This window comes from Neophocaena asiaeorientalis, unplaced genomic scaffold (genome assembly GCF_003031525.2).
Source record: "Neophocaena asiaeorientalis asiaeorientalis breed wild unplaced genomic scaffold, Neophocaena_asiaeorientalis_V1.1 scaffold198, whole genome shotgun sequence".
Classification (NCBI taxonomy): domain Eukaryota; kingdom Metazoa; phylum Chordata; class Mammalia; order Artiodactyla; family Phocoenidae; genus Neophocaena; species Neophocaena asiaeorientalis.
In genome coordinates, this window is record NW_020175221.1 from 2,756,083 (window position 1) to 2,770,703 (window position 14,621).

At 36.6% G+C, this 14,621-nt stretch overlaps 1 protein-coding gene across 2 annotated transcripts in view; it reads left to right on the top strand.

The window, feature by feature from the left end:
* The window catches only part of DEPDC1B (DEP domain containing 1B), an 87,714-nt gene that overhangs the window by 56,501 nt on the left and 16,592 nt on the right, over positions 1 to 14,621 (top strand). The window lies entirely within an intron of this gene.

A 14,621-nucleotide genomic window follows, 5' to 3' on the forward strand; every position in this document is an offset into this window, starting at 1 on the left:
CTAAACAAGGACCAGTAGTTTTTATTTCTTAGGGAGGAATAATATGTTCTATGTCATTTCTGTACAAAAAAGTATGACTTTATTGGTAAAGAATGTAAATTTGACATTTACTCTTTATGAGTAAATCTACTACTCTGGATATGACTTCATGAATAGTCAAGTGTGAGAGAGATATTTTCATATAGAAATCTTATTTCTTTTTATAGAAGGAACAGGTTTTTGTAGGACTATTTGTTATCTGTGACATGTAAAATATAGTAACTACTGTTCTCTAAAACTTGTTGCTACTTCTCACATAGATTTATATTTCAGAATTTAAACTGTCAAAGAAACATGGTAAAAAGGAAAAAGAAATAAATATTGTTGGTATAGGCTTTTCTGATATTGCTCCTTTCTTCTTGGAAATCAGATTTTTCTGTTGATGTTGTGATTGTTCAATAAGTATTATTGTTTTCTTGTCCAAAAGTTTGCTTTAGTGACCAAATCACTGTGTGGGTATCATACTCTGTTATGTAAATTTGTAGGAATTAGCATCCTCTTGGTTTTGAGTGTTGTGGGCTTAGCAGTCTTCGCCTTCCCAGCCTTCCCATTCCTCCTTCCCTGTCTCTTCCCTTTCTACTGTCTTATTTTCTTGTTGGAAAGTAGGGATGCAGCCATAGTATCCTAACAAAATAACGTATCAGCAATATGTGAATAATGTACCTGATCTCTCAGCACAATACGTCGATTTTAAGATTTCATAGGATTTCTCATAATAAGAAGCAAAATGGAGCAATTATAAATCACGTACATAAGAGTGAGTTTGTTCTCAGAGAGACCAATATTGAGAACAGATGAAGGGATTAGACCTAGTACTGTGCTTTGAGACCACTGGGTCTTCTTGGTATTTTGTTTTCCACCAAGGAGAATTGGGGGGCTTATGTCCCTGTGAATATCATGCCTAATGATGACTACTTGCTGTTATTTAAGATGCATAAAGACTAATTGAGTAGATTCTCATTATAGCCACTTAATGCCATTATGCGACTGGTAAAAGACAAATTCTAAAGACAGGATTAAAAACCACTTCTTAGATTTTCTTCTCATTTTCCATTTTCATAATGTTTTATGGTAGAATTTAGAAACAAAAGAACTTGGAACTTAAAAAAAAACGAATTCCAATTTTTAAAAATTTTAATTTTTTATTGGAGTATAGTTGATTAACAATGTTGTGTTAGTTTCAGGTGAACATCAAAGTGATTCAGTTATACATGTATCTATTCTTTTTCCCATTTAGGTTATTACAGAATACTGAGCAGAGTTCCCTGTGCTGTACAGTAGATCCTTGTTGGTTATCTATTTTAAATATAGCAGTGTGTACATGTCAATCCCAAACTCTGTATCTATCCCTCCCTCCCAACCTTCCCCTCTGGTAACCATAAGTTCATTCTCTAAGTCTGTGAGTCTGTTTCTGTTTTGTAATAAGTTCATTTGTATCAATTTTTTTAGATTCCACATATAAGCGATATCATATGTTATTTGTCTTTCTCTGTCTGACTTTACTTAGTATGATAATCTCCAGGTCCATCCATGTTGGTGCAAATGACATTATTTCATTTACTTTGATGGCTGAGTAATATTCTTTTGTACATATGTACCACTTCTTTATCCATTCATCTGTTAGTTGGTGGACATTTAGGTTGCTTCCATGTCTTGGCTATTGTAAACAGCACTGCAGTGAACATTGGGGTACATGTATCCTTTTGATCCATGTTTTGTTCTGGATATATGCCCAGGAGTGGAATTGTTGAATCATGAGGTAGGTTTATTTTTACTTTCTTAAGGAACCTCCATACTGTTCTCCACAGTGGCTGTATCAATTTACATTCCCACCAACAGTGTAGGAGGGTTCCCTTTTCTCCACACCCTCTCCAGCATTTATTGTTTGTAGATTTTTTGATGATGGCCATTCTGACCGGTGTGAGGTGATATCTCATTGTAGTTTTGATTTGCATTTCTCTAATAATTAGTGATGTTGATTATCTGTTCGTATGCCTCTTGGCCACCTGTATCTTCTTTGCAGAAATGTCCATTTAGGTCTTCTGTCCACTTTTTGATTGTGTGTGTGTGTGTGTGTGTGTGTGTTTTATATTGAGCCACATGAGCTGTTTGTAAATTTTGGAGATTAATTGCTTGTTGGTCGTATCATTTGCAAATATTTTCTCTCATTCTGTGGGTTGTCTTTTCATCTTGTTTATGGTTTCCTTTGCTGTGCAAAAGCTTTTAAGTTTAATTAGGTCCCATTTGTTTTTGTTTTCATTTCCATTACTCTAGGAGATGGACCAGAAAAGATCTTTCTGTGATTTATGTCAAAGAGTGTTTTCCTCTAAGAGTTTAATAGTATCTGGCCTTACATTTAGGTCTTTAATTCATTTTATTTTTGTGTTTGGTGTTAAAGAATGTTCTAATTTCATTTTTTTTACATGTTGCTGTCCAGTTTTCCCAGTACCATTTATTGAAGAGACTGTCTTTTCTCCAGTGTATAGTCTTGCCTCCTTTGTCATAGATTAATTAACCATAGGTACGTGAGTTTATTTCTTGGCTTTCTATCCTGTTTCATTGATCTATATTTCTGTTTTTCTGCCAGTACCATACTGTCTTGGTTACTGTAGCTTTGTAGTATAGTTTTGAAGTCAGGGAGCCTGATTCCTCCAGCTCCGTTTTCCATTCTCAAGATTCCTTTGGCTATTGGGGGTCTTTTGTGTTTCCATACAAATTGTGAAAGTTTTTGTTCTAGTTCTGTGAAAAATGCCACTTGTAATTAGATAGGGATTGCACTGAATCTGTAGATTACCTTGGATAGTATAGTCATTTTGACAATATTGATTCTTCCAATCCAGGAACATGGTATATCTTTCCATCTGTTTGTGTCATCTTCGATTTCTTTCATCAGTGTCTTACAGTTTCCAGAGTACAGGTCTTTTGTCTCCTTAGGTAGGTTTATTCCTAGGTATTATAATCTTTTTGATGCGATGGTAAATGGGATTGTTTCTTTAATTTCTCTTTCTGATCATTGGTAGTTAGTGTATAGAAATGCAACAGATTTCTGTGTATTAATTTTGTATCCTGTAACTTTACCAGATTCATTGATGAGCTCTAGTAGTTTTCTGGTGGCACCTTTAGGATTTTCTATGTATAGTATTATGTCATCTGCAAACAGTGACAGTTTTACTTCTTCTTTTCTAATTTGTATTCCTTTTATTTCTTTTTCTTCTCTGATTGCTTTTACTAGGACTTCCAAAACTATGTTGAATAAAAGTGGCAAGAGTGGACATCCTTGTCTTGTACATGATCTTAGAGGAAGTGCTTTCAGCTTTTCACTGTTGAGTATGATGTTAGCTGTAAGTTTGTCATATATGGCCTTTATTATGTTGAGGTATGTTCCCTCTATGCCCACTTTCTGGAGAGTTGTTTTTTTTTTTATCATAAATGGGCATTGAATTTTGTCAAAAGCTTCTTCTGCATCTATTGAGATGATCATATGGTTTTTATTCTTCAATTTGTTGATGTGGTGTATAACACTGATTGATTTGCAGATATTGAAAAACCTTTGCATCCCTGGGATAAATCTGACTTGGTCATAGTGTATGATCATTGTAATTCAGTGTTGGATTTAGTTTGCTAGTATTTTGCTGAGGATTTTTGCATCTATGTTCATCAGTGATATTGGCCTGTGATTTTCTTTTTGTGTGGTATCTTTGTCTGGTTTTGGTATCAGGGTGAGGGTGGCCTCATAGAATGATTTTGGGGGTTTTCTTTCCTCAGCAGTGTTCTGGAATAGTTCAGAAGGGTAGGTGTTAACTCTTCTCTAAATGTTCGATGGAATTTTCCTGTGAAGCCAACTGGTCCTGGACTTTTGTTCATTGGGAGTTTTTTTTTTAACATCTTTATTGGAGTTTAATTGCTTTACAATGGTGTGTTAGTTTCTGCTGTATAACAAAGTGAATCAGCTATACATATACATACATCCCCATATCTCCTCCCTCTTGCGTCTCCCTCCCACCCTCCATATCCCACCCTTTTAGGTGGACACAAAGCACCGAGCTGACCTCTCTGTGCTATGCGGCTGCTTCCCACTAGTTATCTGTTTTACATTTGCTAGTGTATATTATGTCCATGCTACTCTGTCTCTTTGTCCCAGCTTACCCTTCCCCCTCACCATGTCCTCAAGTCCATTCTCTATGTCTGTGTCTTTATTCCTGTCCTGCTGTTGAGAGTTTTTTTTTTTTTATCACAGTTTCAGTTTCAGTACTTGTGATAGGTCTGTTCATATTTTCTGTTTTTTCCTGGCTCACTCTTGGGATATTGTACCTTTCTAAGAATTTGTCCATTTCTTCTTGGTTGTCCTTTTTATTGGCATATAGTTGCTTGTAGTAGTCTCTTATGATCCTTTGTATTTCTGTGGTGTCCATTGTAACTTGTTTTTCATTTCTAATTTTATTGATTTGAGCCTTCTCCCTCTTTTTCTTAATCTGTCTGGATAAAGGTTTGTTAATTTTGTTTATCTTTACAAAGAACCAGCTTTTAGTTTCATTGATCTTTTCTATTTTCTTCATTTGTATTTCATTTATTTCTGCTCTGATCTTTATGATTTCTTTCCTTCTACTAACTGTGGGTTTTGTTTGTTCTTTCTCTAGTTGCTTTAGGTGCAAGGTTAGGTTGTTTATTTGTGATTTTTCTTGTTTCCTGATGTAAGATTGTATTACTATGAACTTCCCCCTTAGAACTACTTTTGCTGCATCCCATAGGTTTTGGATTTTTGTGTTTTCATTTTTATATGTCTCTAGGTATTTTTTGATTTCCCCTTTTGATTTCTTCAGTGATGCGTTGGGTGTTTAGAAGCATATTGTTTAGCCTCCATGTGTTTGTGTTTTTCACCTTTTTTTTTTTTTTGTGGTTGATTTCTAATCTCGTAGTGTTGTGGTTGGAAAAGTTGCTTGATATGATTCCAGTTTTCTTAAATTTACTGAGGCTTGCGGCCCAGCATGTGATCAATCCTGGAGAATGTTCTATGTGCACTTGAGAAGAATGTGTATTCTGCTGCTTTTGGATGGAATGCTTTATAAATATCAATTAAGTTCATCTGGTCTAATGTGTCATTTAAGGCCTGTGTTTCCTTATTGATTTTCTATCTGGATGATCTGATAGAAATGGATGGACCATCTTGATGGTCCATTGATGAAAGTTTGGTGTTAAAGTCCCCCACTATTATTGTGTTACTGTTGATTTCTCCTTTTACGGCTGTTAGTATTTGCCTTATATATTGAGGTGCTCCTATGTTGGGTGCATATATATTTACAATTCTTATACCTTCTTCTTGGATTGATTCCTTGATCATTATGTAGTGTCGTCCTTTGTCTGTTACAACAGTCTGATATGAGTATTGCTACTCCAGCTTTCTTTTGATTTCCATTTGCATGGAATACCTTTTTCCATCCTCTCACTTTCAGTGTGTATGTCTCTAGATCTGAAGTGGTTCTCCTGTAGACATGTATATACGGGTCTTGTTTTTATATCCATTCAGCCAGTCTATGTCTTTTGGTTGGAGCATTTAATCCATTTACATTTAAGATAATTATTGATATGCATGTTCTTACTGCCATTTTGTTAATTGTTTTGGATTTGTTTTTGTAGGTGTTTTTTCTTCCCTTCCTCTTTTATTCTCTTGTAATTTGATAACTAACTTTAGTGTTGTGTTTGGATTCCTTTCTTTCTCATGCGTATGTATCTATTGTAGATTTTCAGTTTGTGGTTACCCTGAGGTTTTGATATAGCAGTCTCTATATATAAACAAGATTGTTTTAAGTTGTTGGTCTTTTGATTTCAAGTGCATTTCCAATATCCTGCATTTGTGTTCTCTTCTTCTTGCAGTTGCTGGTTTTGATATCTCATTTGTGTGCAGATGATTTCCAACCTTTACTGTATGCTTGCCTTTACCAGTGAGCTTTTCCATTTGCTATTTTCTTGTTTCTAGTTGTGGCCTTTCCTTTTCCACTTAGAGAAGTTCCTTTAGCATTTGTTGCAAAGCTGGTCTGGTGGTGCTGAATCCTCTTAGCTTTTGCTTGTCTGTAAAGCTTTTGATTTCTCTGTGGAATCTGAATGAGAGCCTTTCTGGGTAGAGTCAGTTGGAAGCTCAGTGGAAGCTGACTGAAGAAATTCTCATTTGAGGACTGGCTTCTAGGAAATCAAATGGAAGGTGTTTAAAAATGTATGAGTTCCAATCTGCATCAGTTACATTTGTGATATCATTGGTCTGTTCTACCCCCAACTGTTCATTTTGATCTCATCTAGGAATTAAAGCTGGTTGTTTCCAAATTGATGTCAGAGTCAGCCATCTGCTAAAATATTTTCAGTAGAGGCTTTGAGGTGGAAAAGGATGGATAGAATGGAGAATTTATTATTCTTAGGTGTCAGCAATAATAGACTAGTGTGTATAGATGGTGACATATATTAAATTTCCCTGATCAGTCCTGCTCAAGTGAATATATTTCAGACACCCTGCATTGAAAACCATAGTTTTTAGAACTTTACATAGTGAAAGAAAAAAGTCTTCTAGGTTATGAGGACCATAATTTGTTTATATGAATAACAAAGATTATCTAATATAGCAATCCTGTTAGAATCTGTGGGAAAGTGTATCATATCTAGGTCTGTGCAAACTAGATACATAGGTTGAATCCCAGGAGGAATTAGTCATTCCTTAAACCTTTTGACTTACTTTGATTGGAATAGGATCCCCTTAGATTAAATGCTTTAAAGTAGGTAATCAGTCTACTTTGTTGTAGAAGCTAATTCTGCAGCAATTTCAATGGAAATGGTTTTTAGTTTAGTTAATGAATTTCTTTTGAGGGTTATTCCTTTGCTTCTTGCATGAAATAATTCTGGCTTTATGCCATAACTGTGACCCTGAGAACAGTCATTGATAGGTGAAACAGGATATCGAAGTGTTCTTAAAAAAATGAAAAAAAAAAGAGACATTTTTGGAGGTTTAAGACTTACCCTTTACTTATACTATACTTGGTCTCAGCAGTCTGACCTAACAACATAACTGTGACTAGTAATAAATCTTCATTTCCAAAATGGCAGTTCCTTATATTAAGATCAGAGTTTGGCTGACTCTTGAATAGGGTGAGTGAGATAGTATAGCAGCCTTTACACACACTTCACATGCACCCTAGAATCCACTGAGCTGTGTAGCTTGCAATAAGTTGGCATACTGAGGAAAAGAGAAGGCAGAAAGGAAGCACAAAGGGGCATGGGAGCAGGGAAGAGTGTTTTAGAAAATTGGCTGGCTTGTGTGTTATATGATGTTAATATCTGAGATCCTAGACTGGTGACCTATGGGCCAAATCTGGCTCATGAATACAACTGGTTTAACTTGTGTGTTTTAAAAAGAAAGTTTAATTAATTGTCAAACTTCAAGAAATAGGAAATTCACATAAGAGTTTATATTTTTGGCTTCTGCTCCTATAGGCAGGTGAGTTTGTGGCTGGCTCCTGGTTTATGTGCTAATAGGCTGGAAGGCTGATACAGTAGGTCTTTGCTGTTTGCTTTCTCCTAGATGTAAAGTTTAGAAAATGCCATTGAAATTCACTAGACCGGTTATACATTGGATCAATGGATCATGTAACTCAAAGGCTGAGATCTCCTCCTATGTTTTTTAACCTAGAAATATCCGTAAGGTTAGGTTTTCCATTCTTTGGTTCTTTTGTATAGTGATTTCTAGGAGATCCTCTGGAGCTGTGTGCCATCTTGCTTTGTAACCTCTTTGCCCTCATGTGCTTCAGGTTATCTCAGGGTCCTTATCCCATAGTGGAAAACAATTCCTTTTTTCAGAGAGTGCCTACTTGGTGCACTTGACCAGACAGAGAGCTCTTGCCCATGTTAGTCTGAAGTTCTTGCTGGTGGTGCTCTCTGCTCTCAGGGCCCAGGGCTTATGGCCCAAGCTTTTGAAATTGCAGATGGGCCAAGGTAAAGATACTGAATCACCTCCAAATGTAATGACTACTATTATGTCAAGATTATTGGAATAAAGTGAGTTAGGTAGTTCTTAAAGATGGAAATTTAGGCAAATGCCTAGGTATTCACTGGCTGTAACTAAACACATAAATTACACACTACTATATATAAAATAGATAAGCAACAAAAACCTGTATAGCACAGGGAACTATATTCAATATCTTATAATAACCTATAATGGAAAAGAATCTGAAAAAGAATTATATATATATATATATATGCACATATAAATAAATCTATATTATATAGTAAATATATATATAACTGAATCACTTTGCTGTACACCTGAAACTAACACAACATTGTAAATTAATTCTTCAATAAAAATGGTTAGGTGGTGCAGTGGTTGGGAGTCCGCCTGCCGATGCAGGGGACACGGGTTTGTGCCCTGGTCTGGGAAGATCCCACATGCCGCGGAGCGGCTGGACCCGTGAGCCATGGCCGCTGAGCCTGCGCGTCCGGAGTCTGTGCTCCGCAACGGGAGAGGCCCGCGTACCAAAAAAAAAAAAAAAATTATTGGTATGTTCTGCATGTAAATCCTTTGTTAGATATATTTATTGCAAATATTTTCTCCTGGAGTGTGGTTCTTTCCCCCCCTTTTCTTAACAATGTCTTTCAAAAAGCAGAAGTTTTCAGTTTTGAAGTCTATTTTATCATTTTCTTTTATGGTTCATGCTTTTTGTATCTCAAGAAAATTTTGCCTACCTTTAAATATTGTACTATTTCATTTATAATGTTACTACCTTACAACAACATTCTTTCATTTTTTTCCACTGCCCTTTGTGCTATTGTTATCATACATTTTAGTGCTACATATATATTTAATAATGTGTTATAACCCTACTATATATTGTTATTATTTTTTCTTTAAACAGATGATTTTCTTTCTTTCTTTTGTTTCTGTTTGCTTTCTTTTTTAATAATTTTTCTTCCAGTTTTATTGAGATATTATTGACATACAACACCTTATAAGTTTAACATAAACAGCATAATGATTTGACTTGCATACATCCTGAAATGATTACCAGAATAAGTTTAGTGAACATCCATCATGTCATTATAGATGCAGAATTAAAGAAATAGAAAAAAATGGGTTTTTTTCCCTTGTGATGAGAACTCTTAGGATATACCCTGTTAACAATTTTCATATATAACATACAGCAGTGTTGATTATATTTATTTTGTTGTACATCACATTCCTAGTACTTACTTACCTTATAGCTGGATGTTTGTACCTTTGATTGCCTTCATCCAATCCCCCCACCCCTGCCTCTGCCAACCAGAAATCTGGTCTCTTTTTCTATGAGTTTGTCTATTTGTTTGTTTTCAATGTATTGACCTGCAACACTACGTTAATTCCTGTTATACAACATAGTGATTTGATATTTCTGTACATTTTAAACTGATCACCAAGATGAGTCTTTTTACAGTATGTCACCATACAAGATATTACATAGTTATTGACTATATTCCCTTAATGTACTAAATGTATATATATGTAATTTCATACCTGTGATGCATTTATTTTGCAACTGGAAGTTTGTACCTCTTAGTCTCCCTCACTTTTTCTTTTTTTTTTTTTTTTTTTTTTTTTTTTTGCGGTACGCAGGCCTCTTACTGTTGTGGCCTCTCCCGTTGCGGAGCACAGGCTCAGCGGCCATGGCTCACGGGCCCAGCCGCTCCGCGGCATGTGGGATCTTCCCGGACCGGGGCACGAACCCGCGTCCCCTGCATCGGCAGGCGGACTCTCAACCGCTGCGCCACCAGGGAAGCCCTCCCTCACTTTTTCTTTCCTCTCCCCACACATCTCCCCTCTGGCAACCACCTGTTCATTCTACGTATCTATAGCTCTGTTTTTGTTTTGTTATGTTTGTTCACTCCTTTGGTTTTTTAGATTGCACATATAAGTGAAATCATACAGTATTTGTCTTTCTTTGACTTATTTTACTTAGCATAATACCTTCTAGGTCCATCCATGTTGTTGCAGTGGCAAGATTTCATTCTTTTTAATGGCTGAGTAGTATTCCATTGTGTGTGTGTGATATATACATACATACACACACACACAAACACACACACCTTCTTTATCCATTCATCTATTGGTGGTCATTTTGGTTGCTTCCATATCTTGGCTATTGTAAATAATGCTGGAATGAAATAGGGGTGCATGTATCTTTTATAATTACTGTTTTTGTTTTCTTCAGATATATACCCAAGAGTGGAATTGCTAGATCATATGGTAGTTATATTTTTTAATTTTTGAAGAATCTCTATAATGTTTTCCATAATGGCCGCACCAACTTGCATTCCCATTAACAGTGCACAAGAGTTCCCCTTTCTCCACATCTTTGCCAACCCTTACTTGTTGTCTTTGATAACAGCCATTCTGACAGGTGTGAGGTGGTATCTCACTGTGGTTTTGATTTGCATTTCCCTGATGATGAGTGATGTTGAACATCTTTCCATGTGCCTATAGGCCATTTGTATGTTTTCTTTGGAAAAATGTCTGTTCAGATCCTCTGTCCCCTTTTTAATCAGGTTGTTTGGTTTTCTGACGTTATGGTATCTCACTGTGGTTTTGATTTGCATTTCCCTGATGATGAGTGATGTTGAACATCTTTCCATGTGCCTATAGGCCATTTGTATGTTTTCTTTGGAAAAATGTCTGTTCAGATCCTCTGTCCCCTTTTTAATCAGGTTGTTTGGTTTTCTGACGTTGAATTGTATGGGTTCTGTTTTTTTGGGGGGGTGGGTATTAACCCCTTATTGGATACATTGTTTGTAAATCTTCTCCCATTCAGTAATTGGCCTTTTCCTTTTGTTCATAGTTTCCTTCACCATGCAAAAAGCTTTTTAGTTTGATGTTGTCCCATTTGTTTATTTTTGCTTTTGTTTTTCTGGATACATATCCAAAAAATATTATAAGACCAGTGTCAAGGAGCACGCTGCCTGTTTTCTTCTAGAAGTTTTATGTTTTCAGGTCTTACATTTAAGTCTTTAATCCATTTTGAATTTATTTTCATGCATAGTGTGAGAGAGTACTCCAGTTTGATTCTCTTGCATGTAGTTTTCCAGTTTTCCCAGCACCAATTATTGAAGTGGCTGTCTTATCCTTATTGTATATTCTTTCCTCCTTTATTGAAGATTAATTGCTCATATCAGTGTTGTTCACTTCTGGGCTGTCTATTCTGTTTCATTGATCTGTGTGTCTGTTTTTATACCAGTACCATACTGTTTTGATGATTGAAGCTTTGTAGTATAGTTTTAAATCAGGGCGTATGCTACCTTCAGCATTGTTTTTCCTCCTCAAGATTGTTTTGGCTATTCAGGGTCTTTTGTGTTTCCATAAAAATTATTTAGAATTATTTATTCTTGTTCTGTAGAAAATGCCAGTGGTGTTTTGCTAGGGATTACACTGAATTTGTAGATTGCCTTGGGTAGTATGGCCATTTTAACAATGAGCACGAATGCATGAGCACTGCACATCTGTCCAGTTGTTTTTGTCATCTTTGAATTCTTTCATTAATGTCTCATTGTTTTCAGAGTACAGGTTTTTTATCTCCTTCATTAGATTTATTCCTAGGTATTTTATTCTTTCTGATGAAATTGTAAATGGGATTTTCTTAATTTCTTTTTCTGATAGTTCATTATTAGTGTATAGTAATGCAACAGATTTTTGTATATTGATTTTGTATCCTGCAACTTTACCAAATTTGTTTATTAGTTCTAACAGTTTTCTGGTCCTGGACTTTTGTTTGTTGGGGGTTTTTTCATTACTGATTCAATTTCATTATTGGTAAATGGTCTGTTCAAGTTTTCTGTTTCTTTCAGATTTAGTCTTGGGAGACTGTACATTTCTAGGAAGTTATCCATTTCTTTTAGGTTGTCCAATTTATTGGCATATAATTCTTGTTTGTGGTAATCTCTTATGATCCTTGTATTTTTGTGGTATCTGTTTAACTTCTCTTTCATTTCTGATTTTATTGATTTGGGCCCTCTCTCTTTTTTCTTGATGAATCTAATGATTTATCAATTTTATTTATCTTTTCAAAGAACCAGCCTTTAGTGTAATTGGTGGTTTTTATTTTTCAGTTTGTTTTTAGTCTTTTTTTCATTTGTTTCTTCTCTGATATTTATTTCTTTCCCTCTACTAACTTTGGGTTTTGTTTGTTCTTCTTTTTCTAGTTCCTTTAGGTGTAAGTTTAGGTTGTTTGAGATTTTCTTGTTTCCTGAAGTAAGCTTGTGTCACTTCCCTCTCAGAACTGCTTTTACTTCATCCCATCAATTTTGGATCATTGTATTTCCACTCTCATTTGCCTCCAGATATTTTTTGATTTCTTCCTCTTTTTGTTTTGTGTATCCTTTGACTACTTATTGTAGATATAGGTGAATTTTACTACTTTTGCCTTTTAAACTTCCTATTAGCTTTATAACTGGTTGATCCACTACCTTTACTGTATGTTTGCCTTTACCAGTGAGATTTTTCCTTTCATAATTTTTACATTTCTAGTTGTGGCCTTTTCTTTTTTGCTTTGAGAAGTCCCTTAACATTTTTTGTAAGGCCAGTTTGGTGGTGCTGAAGTCTTTTTAGCTTTTGCTTATCTGTAAAACTCTTTATCTCTCCTTCAACTCTGAATGATAACCTTGTTGGGTAGAGTATTCTTGGTTGTAGGTATTTTTCCTTTCATCTCTTTGGGTGTATTGTTCTACTCCCTTACGGCCCACAAAGTTTCTGCTGAAAAATCAGCTTGTGGTTTTATGGGACTTCCCTCGTACCTAACTAGTTGATTTTCTCTTGCTGCTTTTAGGATTCTCTCTTTACATTTAATTTTTGCCATTTTAATTATAATGTGTCTTGTTGTGGACCTTTTGGGGTTAATCTTGTTTGGGACTCTCTTTACTTCCTGGGCCTGGATGTCTTTTTCCTTTGCCAGGTTAGGGATATTTTCAGCTGTGATTTCTTCAAATAAGTTCTCTTCCCCCTTCTTTCTCTGTTCTCCTTCTGGGACCCCTATAATTCAAATGTTAGTATACTTAATGCTGTTCCAGAGGTCTCTTAAACTATCCTCATTTTAAAAAGTTCTTTTTCTGTTTTTTTTTTTTTTGTTCAGCTAGGTGAATTTCCACAGCTCTGTCTTCCAGACTGCTGATTTGTTCCTCTGGGTCTACTATATCTAGTCTACTATTGATTCCTTCTAGTGTACTTCAGTTATTGTATTCTTCCACTTTGTTTGGTTCTTTATGTTTTCTAACTCTTTGTTGAAATTCTCACTGTGTTCGTCCATTCCTCTCCTGAGTTCAGTGAGTATCTTTATTGTCATTACCCAGAACTCTTTATGGGGTAGATTGCTTATCTCCACTTTAAGGTTTTCCCTGAGGTTTTGTATTGTTCCTTCTCTTGGAATATATTGCTTCTTATCCTCATTTTGCGTAATTCTCTGTTTTTATGTCTATGTATTTAGTAGGTTGGTTACATTTCCTGATCTTGGAGAAGTAGCTTTATATAGGAGATGTATTGTGGGACCCAGTGGCACATCACCCCCTTCTGGTCACCAGAGCTATATGCCCTGCGGGTGCTCCCTATGTAGGCTGCATTTGCCCTTCTGTTGTGGTGAGGCCACCTACTGTGGGTGCACTGGGAGGTGGGGCTGCTCCCCTTCACCCCCAGCCCAATTGACTGCAAGGCCCTGAGTCGTGTGGTGGATGTGGGCTTGCTGGAGGGTGGGGTAGGCTTCACACATGGCTGGCTCTGTGATCTGGTGGTCCATGTGGCTGCTGTGGACCTGCTGGTGGGTGGGGCAGGCCCCCTAGCACTAGTAGGTTAGAGGGAGGATTCCAAAATGGTGCTTGCCAGCACTGGTTCATCGCGGTAGAATGAGCTCCCCAAAATGGCTGCTGCCAGTGTCTCCACCCCCAGGAAGAATCCCAGTCTTCTCCTCCCTCTCTGGGAAACTCTCCAAGATGAGCAAGTTGGTTTGACCCAGGCTCCTTTCAAAGTACTGCTTCTGTGCTGGGACTCAGAGTACATGAGATTTTGCACATGCCCTTTAAGAGTGGAGTCTCTGTTTCCTCCAGCCCTCCTGAATGTAAGCCCCACTTGGTTTCAAAGCCAAATGTCCTGGGTGCTTGTCCTTCTGGTGCAGGAACCCCAAGCTGGGGAGCCCCATGTAGGATCTGACCCCTCACTTTCTGGGGAGGACCTCTGCAGTTGTGATATTCCTACCATTTGTGGGTTGCCCACTCATTTATGTGGGTCCTTTAATATTGAATCTCTGCTCCTCCTACATGTTTCATTGTGACTCTTTCTTTATATCTTTAGTTGTGGAAAATCTTTTCTGCTAGTCTTCGGGTCATTTTCATAGCTCTGTAAGTAGTTGCAACTTTGGAGTGCCCATAGGAGAAGGTGAGTTCAGGGTCTTTCTACTCTACCATTTTGTCCCTCCCCCTACCCTTGAATGTTTACTTTTATGCTTTGTACCATATACTAGGAAATAGGGCTTGCCAAAAGAAATACATTATGATTTCAATTATCTTGAAGTCTTATTTATAAAACTGTGTGTATG